The following is an 8,692-nucleotide window of genomic DNA, read 5'->3' on the forward strand; positions in this document are numbered from 1 at the left end:
AGGGGGAGGAGGGGGGGGGGACACAGGAACACAGCCTGGAGGTCTGCACAGGCTTCTGGGCAGAGTGGAGGTGGAGGCCCTCTTCCCTCCCCTCTTCCCACAGTGCAGGGCCAGCTGAAAGCCCACCTCCTCCTGACTTCTTCAGGACACTGAAGTCACTCAACACTGACTGCTTTGACGAATATCGACTGGCGAGTGTACTCGTGGGATTAATGGCTGCTCCCTTCTGCCACAGATCTTGGCACACATGTCACCCAGCACACCATCTTAAGGGGGTATGTGTGTGTTTTCTTGCTCTTAAGCATTTCTTAAGTTTCTTCAAGCAGCAGTCAAGTGTGATTGGGAACCTAGTCTCTGGAATCAAGCGTTCACATTTGATTCTGGAATCTTTCCCTGTGTAATCTTAAGCAAGCTGCTTAGCCTCTTAGAGTGTCAGTTCCATTTGTCAAATCGGTACAACGATAGTTACTTGAGAAGGCCGTGTGCGTTAAATAAAGCAATCCATGTTAATTGCTCAGCCTAGCGCTTGGCGGTTCGCGTTGTTATGAACAAGGACCGTCTCTACTGCTAATCCCAATGGCCCGCAGCGTGTCAGACGGTCCTTGCACTGAGTATTTTATAAATGTCTCGTACTTGATTACTCTCTGGCAGGAAATGGGGGGTAGATATGTGTGGTCTTTTTTTAAAAAAAAATGTATGGTGGTAAGATACACATAACACAAAATTTGCTATGTTAGCCATTTTTAAGTGCACAGTTCAGTAGCATTAAGTGCAGTCACACCGTTGTGCGACCATCCCCACTATCCGTCTCCAGAACGTTCTCTTCTACCCAGACAGAAACTCTGCACCTGCTAAAGGTAACTCCTCCCTTTCTTCTCCCCGCAGCACGTAGTAACCACTGCTCTACTTTCCGTCTCTATAAATTCGCCTGTTCTAGGGACCTCACGGAAGTGGAATCGCACGGTTTATCTTTTTGTGTCTCTGATTTATTCCACTTCGCATACTGTTTTCAGGGTTCATCATGTGGTAGCATGTGTCGGAATCTTGTTCCTTTTTAAGGCTGAATAACATCCCATAGCCTAGACATATCCCATTTCGTTTATCCATTCTGCTGCTGATGGCCGTGTGGATTGCGTCTACGTTTGGGCTCTTGTGAGTAATGCTGCCATGAGCATTGGGGTAAAAGTGTTTGAACCTCTGCTTTCCATTCTTTTGGGGGTATTCTGACAAGCAGAATCGATGGATCATAGAGTAGTTCTGCATTTGGTTGTTTGGTTTTGTTTTTTGTTTTTTTCGAGGAACCACCATGCTGCTTTCCACAGCAACAGTACCCTTTTACATTCCCACCAGCCAGGCCATATGGTCTTAAAGTAGGAGTTAAGAGGGTGTGATGGACTCCCAGGGTGGCTGGCACCCTCCCGTGGAGACTTGCCCCAGTGCAAGGGGAGCAAAGTAGTGACAAAGGGGGGCAAGCACAGAGGAGGCTGAGAGCCAGGAGAGGACTGAAGCGACACCAAGGAGAAAGGGTGCAAGAGCCCAGAGCATGGGGTCTGGCAAGAAAGCCCGGAGCTGGGGTGGCTGCCATGTGTGTTCACCATGCCTCCTGGGGGCAGGTAGGCGGCCCAGAGTCAGAGTGAGGCCCACTCAGCGTGCTCCAGGGAGACTAGCTCCATCTCAATGTCAGGAAGACTTTCAGAGAGCCAGAGCTTTCCAGCAACGTGAGTGGGGAGCTCTCTGTCGTTGGAGGTGAGCAAGGAGCCACTGGTGTCATTTCGAACAGAATGCTAAAGGGCGTTGGAGGTCAGGCTGGATAGCTACTATGTTCCTGTAGACAGCATGGTCTGGAAATCTGTGATTCAAAGATTCTGTGGCTGGATTCCACTGAGCCCGTTTGCAGGCAAAGACTCTCTAACTTGCTATTCTCGCACATCCGGACTAATTCTGCCCCGCTTCTCTGAGAGCCTGTATTGGCACAAACATCGCTCTGCCTCAGCAGGAGTGAGCCTTATTTCCATTTGCCACGATATTATGTGACATCCTAAGTTCCTGTGGCTCCTGTCTACCTTTTTGATTGCAAGTAATACTGTGTGCGTGCAAAGGAAGGCTCCAGGGATTGGATTGGGAAATAGTGCAAAAGTGAGCGAGGAGAAAGGGCTCTCTTGTCTGGCCTGCGAGGCCCTCCACAGTCTGCTCCCCTCCCCCGCTCTAGACATTCCTTCTCTTGTACTCTTCTCTCTCTCCAACCACTCAACTTATGCTCCTGGCCAGGCCTACCTCCTGGGATGCCAACTCTGATTCTCTCCACCTACGCAAACCCTACCATCTTTTTATGGCTCATCCAGGTTTCCCTTCCCATAAGAAGTCCACAAAGATCTCCTTCGCCCATAGGCTTAGTATGCCTGGGCACCATTTAAGGCAGTCGTTCATAGATGCTTATTACTGAAGTCCCACTCAATGCCTGGGGACGTGTCCATAAAGAGAGGTGACATCTTAGCTATCATTGAGCTTATATCGCAGCCGGAGACATGGAAACAAATAAATACATAAAATCACTTGATGTAGGACGATTGCAGCAAAGACAATAAAACCGGGAGGCTACTTTAGATAGAATGGTCAGGGAAGGCCTCTCCAAGAAGTGATATTTGAGCCATCACCTGAATTATGAGGATCTGGTGGCGTGGGGAACCCCCCAGGGACACACAAAAGCAGCGGTCCCTGAGTAAGCTTGTCTGTTCCAGGAACAAGACGGTGGCCACTGCAGCTGCAACATGAAGACTAAGGCAGAACGGATAACGTAACCATAGAGAGACAGGCAGGGACGAAGTTTAAGCCGTGGTAAGTTTTGCAATGAGAAGCCATGCGAGGGTTTTAAGCACAGAAGTGATCTGATCTGATTTATAATGCACAGAACATCACCCTGGCTGCACAGAGAACGCTGCGGAGTAGGAAAAGATCCAAAGCAGGGAGACCAGTCAGGAGCCTGCTGGAGCAAACCAGGCGAGAGATGAGGTGGCTCGGACCTGGCAGGTAGCAGTGCAGATGATGAAAAGAGTCAGCTTGGAGACCTATTTTGAAGGTACCACTGCCTGGGGATTGAGAGAAGGAAGACCTGGCAGAGAAAGTAACACTTCTCTGAGTTGTTGGGTTGTAGAGAAGGATGAGGAGTCTTCCAGATAGAGAAAGAGAAAAGAACATTCCAGAAAAAAATTTTTTTTGAAGATTCAGAGCAAAAACGTGGATGGTGCTTTCAGCACAATGGCATGAATGGCATGGACTGGTGAGTTTGCAGAGATAACAAGTGAGAGGTAGGTCAGAGAAGCACAGATGAGCATCATGGGAAGGGCTTTGTCTCTATTTTGGCACTAGAGAGACGGGGAAGGTGCTAGCACATCTAAGAGTTGCTCAGTGTATGTTTATATAAGGACCACCCACAGGAGCCCCAGTATTATCAAGGTGCGGAAAATGCCTCCACAGGTATTTCATGGGACCCTGTAGAAACAGCCTGACGTGTAACACCTGGACATTCTCCTCTCTCCATGCCAATGCCAACTTGCTGCCCAGGTTGAGCTCTGTTCTGGGATGCAGTGGTCATAGTCACTCTCTGGACATCCAGATCCCTGGGGGCAGAGCGAGGTGGCCAGAGGCTGGTAGACAAAGCTTCTGGCTCGGGATCCCAACCAGGCTTCACCGTCTTTACATACCCCTCACCAGTCCATGCCCAGCCGCATCCACAGACAGCCTAAGCCCAGTCCCCTGTACCTGTTGTATTTCTACAAGCCAATACAAATAGAAGCTTCTGGACACAATTCTTCATGGCCATTTATCACTCACTTTTGAAAGATTTTTGAGAGATATTGATGTGTTCACTCTAGCCATGGCTCAGTCTCCAAGATACTGTTTGACTCTAGGCAAACACCTTGCTCTGGGCCTCAGTTTCCCCATCTGGTAAGTGAAAAGATTGGACTTAGTGACCGAAGGTGTTTGCCAGTTCTGGAACCCTCTGATCTGTTTATTTTGCTCCTTTTCTGTTCAGAACCCATTTGTGTGTCTGCTCTTCACGCAAGGGAACAAAGCCACAGTGTTTGGATGGAGCCAGGTCCATGACCATTCTTGTCCCCAGGGGCAAGAGGCTCAGCTGGATTCCGCTGAAGGGAAAGAATCCTGTAAGGGTCTTCTGTGCCCTGTGCTTTCTGGAAAGTGCTTGCAAGCCTGAATTCCCAGCCCACACGCTGGAGCAAGCCGTCTTCCCTTTGAAACCTAAGAAAGTTCCAGGCGCGGCCATTTACCTGTCACATGGTTTTCATAATTTCCCTGGCACCTTGGCCAGTCATTGAAGCAGGTTTCGGTGGGTGGTGGGGCGAGCTCCACGTCTGACAAGGATGTGTGGACTGCAACTCATTTGGAGGAAGAAAATTGGGGCTGAGATCTTATGGAGCACACCCCCCCGAGAGCGTCCGGCCACAGGGGTGTGCTCATGAATATTTGGGGTCCTGCTGAAACCTAGCCAGTGGGGCCACAGGGGCGGAAACGGATGACACCTAGGAGAGTTGAGTCAGCCAGTACCCGTGAGCCCGGCCTGGGGTGGCATGAGGAAGGGTCAGGAAGGGTGGAGTTGGAAGATACTAGGTCAGGACCAGCAGGGGATGCCTTGGACATGACACGTCTGTGTAACCTCAAAAATTACATGTCACCCCTTCTCTCAACAGAGATTACTCTGTGTGCTGTGCCAGCTACTAGGGGCCAAGTACGGGACTCGGGGCCAGTCCGTTCCTTCCAGGACATACAGACACACTGGAGAGGAGTGGAGTAGTTCCAATTGTGGACACTCAAGAGAACGGGAGGTAAGCACGGTCTCAGGAGGTGACTAGGAAGGCTTTTTGGACGTGGGGACGAGCCACACGAGGAATCCACCAAGAGAAACCCACGGCTCTGCGGCACGAGTGGTAAGAGCTTGGACTTCGGACCAGGTGGGCTTGGTTTCAAGCTGACTCTCTGAGCCTTTGTTTTCTCATGAGTAAGATGAGAAATATAATTCTAGCTTGAGGGTTGTTATAGAGACGAAGTGAGATGATTAAATGAAATGAGCCTCGTTCAAAATAGGGTTTCTGGGAATGGCTGATCGGAAGGCAGGGGTGATGAAGAGTCAGGGGGAGAAAGTCTGCGGTGTTTCTTCCTCCTCAGCCTTGACTGGACTCCTCCCTACCCACCCCCATGGCCAGGGTTGGAGGGGTAGGGTGTGGGCCAGCACCCTAGGTCCTGGTGGCCAGTTTGACCTGAGCTTGCCGAGGGCATTGGGACGGCAGGCTTCTGTGGGCCCAGTGAATTTCCACAAGCCAGGAGGGCCCCACTCTGAGGCTCACACCTCGGGAACTTGAGATGTTGGCCAAGTTCAAGCCGTGGGAGGGGAAGGCAAGTGCTGCGTCGGCTAGATTTGGTGGGGAAATGGGCCTCCAGGGTGGAAAAAGAAAATAAAGCAAAGGAGTCCTGCTGTAGCTTGCTTTCAGAGAGGTGTAGTTCTCAAAGCCTCCCCCCAACTTCGTCCCTGGCCCCAGGCCTTTGCTGGAGGACTAGTTTCAGAACCGTGCCTAGCAAAGATCTGTTTCCTCCAGGAAGCCCGCTTGGATGGCCTGGTCACTTATGAGCTCTCATTCCTCCAACCTGTGCGTCTGAGTGCGGCTTCATGCTCATAGGCCAGCCGCCTGCAGCACACTCAGATCGTAAGCTTGCACCAGGAAAGGCAACAGGGACAGGAGAAAATGTGCATTCACTGAACCCCTACTGTGTACCTCACTCTGGGCTGAGTACCTCTCCTATAGCGCCTCGCTTAAGCCTTTTAAGAGCCCCCAGGGGAAGGTCCACTATCTCCGTTTTACAGGTGAAGAGACTAAGGCTCCAAGGGGTATGAGTTCCAGAAATGGAGGCCGGGTCTTCTGGTTTCTGAAGCTTAGCCAGCTCCTTGGAATTGAAGAGAGATCATCTTAGGAAAAAGTATATGTTCTATGGTGAAGTTAGATTGGGAAATGCTGCTTGTTAAGCATCCCTCCTGGATCTCCACAGTAGCATATTCAAGGCTCTGAGAAGTTCTGCAGAGAAGACTCCTGACTTACTTTGCTTAGCTCAGCACTCCCCGAGTCACATTATAGCCGCTAATGTCCTGCACAGCTCCTGGGCACGCACTCTGGGGTGCCCTACCTATAAGGTAAAGATGGCCCAAGTGGGAGTACTCAGAAACAAGCTCTCTGTGGAACTTTGCATGGGCTGTGAAGGCTGAAGAATGAGAGGAGGTCAGAGGGAGGGTCTAGGAGGTGGAGGAACACAAGAAGGGGTCTGGACAGGGAGGCAACGCCCCAGCTGAGACCCAGCATCCTAAGCACCTGAACTGTACTTGGACCACAGAAGTCCGTCTGTAAAGCCACCAAGCACAGCGACTCTAGCCATGCCACGGGGCACGGCAGGCAGGAGGCAGTAGTTGAATGAGTCTGTCTCAGTTGCCTAAGGAAACGCCAAAATGCAGCATGAGGGACCTTAGTTCGACTTTAGTTTGAAGATGCTTTAGAAGATTCTAACCAGTCCCCCACAAGCCACAGGCACTTTTCCTGTGCCATGCTTTGCTCACGTTCCCTCGTTCCCTCACTGAAGTGTCCTCCTGCACAGCTCCCTCTCAATACCCACCACACAACGCATCGGTCAGGAAGACTTTGAGGACTCCATGCTGTCGGATCTTTCTGGAATCAGGGAGTCCCGATCCATTTCCCCTCCCGAAGGAGCACACCTGGAGTGCTATACACTGTCAGGCCACCGCAGCGTGACAAATGCTGTCGTGTCCAAGGGTTGACAGCCCAGATGGGAGACTTCTGGAAACTGTCAGATGAGGCAGGTGAAGGAAAGGGGTGATGGCATATTTATAGATGGGAGTGTAATCAAAAGCTTCGAGTAATATCTCACACTTGTTGTCTAGAGCAATGCTTCTTAAAATGGGCCCCCGAACCAACAGCAACACCCCCACCCGGGAATAAGTTTTCTTGCAGGCAAGTCCTTCCAGACCAACTGAGTCAGAAACCTGGGGCGGGCCATTCTCAAGCTTCCCCGCAGCCGGGCAGAGCTGTGTGCCCGCTGTCCCAAGCGAGCTGCCCGCCTCGGCCCCAGAGAAAGCCTTAATTGGCTCATGAATAGCTGTGATGAGAGCGAATGGGGAAGCCTTTAGCTTTGAAGCCCCGGGCTGTGCTAGAAGCTCTTGCAGGGAGCTCCTGTGGCTAATTAAAGCTGAGCGGTGTTTCCTGTCCAGGGCCTAGAGTGTTAATGGCTTCAAGCGAGAAAAATTAAGCTTCTATTTCCATTCAGGGGTAATGGATAGAAGCAGCCGAATGGAGATGAGAAGAGGCCTTTCAGAGGGGTAGGGCCCGGGCTGGAGGCAAAGCTCTCTAGATCTCTTCCGCGGTATGTGACCGAAGAGATCTGGCTGGCTTTGGGGGGTTTGGGGGGTCTCGGATTCCCACAGGGGCAGCCCTCGGTGTGGCATCATCTTCATTCTTAGTGCTCTCTGATTCTTGAGCACCTCGGCTTCTTGCTGTCTCATTGCACCTGCTTGGGTGTGTGAATTAGAAGGGGTGAGCGAGGCCCGGGTGACAGTCCTCGGTGGTCACAGGATCTCAGGCACGGCGAAGGTTCTGGTCCCAAAAGTCATCTTCACTGCAGGCTCCCAGTGTTTCACTACTACTACTAATTTCACAGCCCCCTATCCTCCGAGTCCTCACTCAGTGACAGCCGCAAGGCGAAGTGGTTTTACAGTATTGCACAGAATGCTCTCAACGGTTTTACAGCAAATGCACGAGACACAGGGTGCATCAGTTTTGACTTGCCCCAAAGCACATGTATCTGAGCGAAGGATCAGACCCAGCTGTAACCAAACCAAAATCCTTTGTTCTTAACCAGATAAAACCTAACCTTCCGGATCCTTGAACTTCCTTCCTTGACCCAGGTCATTTCAAGCCCAAAATGCTATCACCACCTCAATCTTCCACTGGGTGAGGGGACCCAGGAACTTAGATCTTTTCTTATCCTTCTCTCTGCTGCCCGCCTACCACTGCATTTCAGGGGAGGTGACGAGACCGTGTCTTTAGTGAGGGCACACTGTGGTTGGGTTAGAGGGTCAAGGTGGACCCTAGCTGTGTGGATGTCAGCATAGAGATGATGTTTCTGAACCAGAAATCAAGGCATGTGGTCTGCAAAGGGACTTGTTCTTATTTGATTCATTTCCGTCTCTACAAAGTTTGATCAGAGCAATCAAACCATAGACAGTTTGTGAGTACATGTAGCCTTGAGTGAGAAGACTATTATGTAAAAATGATCACAAAGGTCAGCCCCAAACATCATTTCAGCTCGAACACGACCCGGATACTTTAAATAAGGGCTCTCGCAGGACCCGAGGGAGCATCACCTCTGTGCAGGTGGTCAGTGTGGTTCCATAGGAGCCCAGCTTTGTATTTCCAAGTAGTCAGAGGCTTTCCCTTCTTCAAGGCCTAAGTGAATGCCCCCCCTTCCCGGGAGCAGCCCCCACTCTAACCCTGCTCCCCTCACCCCCTCGATTCCCTGCCACCCTCTCCGTAATGGTCGATTTCAAAGTTGAATGTGTGCCCATCCTTACCCCTCACCAGTTTCAAGATTCCCAAGAACAGTCCAGGTTTTCCTGCCT

This window comes from Ursus maritimus, unplaced genomic scaffold, assembly GCF_017311325.1.
Source record: "Ursus maritimus isolate PB19 unplaced genomic scaffold, ASM1731132v1 scaffold_12, whole genome shotgun sequence".
Taxonomy (NCBI): domain Eukaryota; kingdom Metazoa; phylum Chordata; class Mammalia; order Carnivora; family Ursidae; genus Ursus; species Ursus maritimus.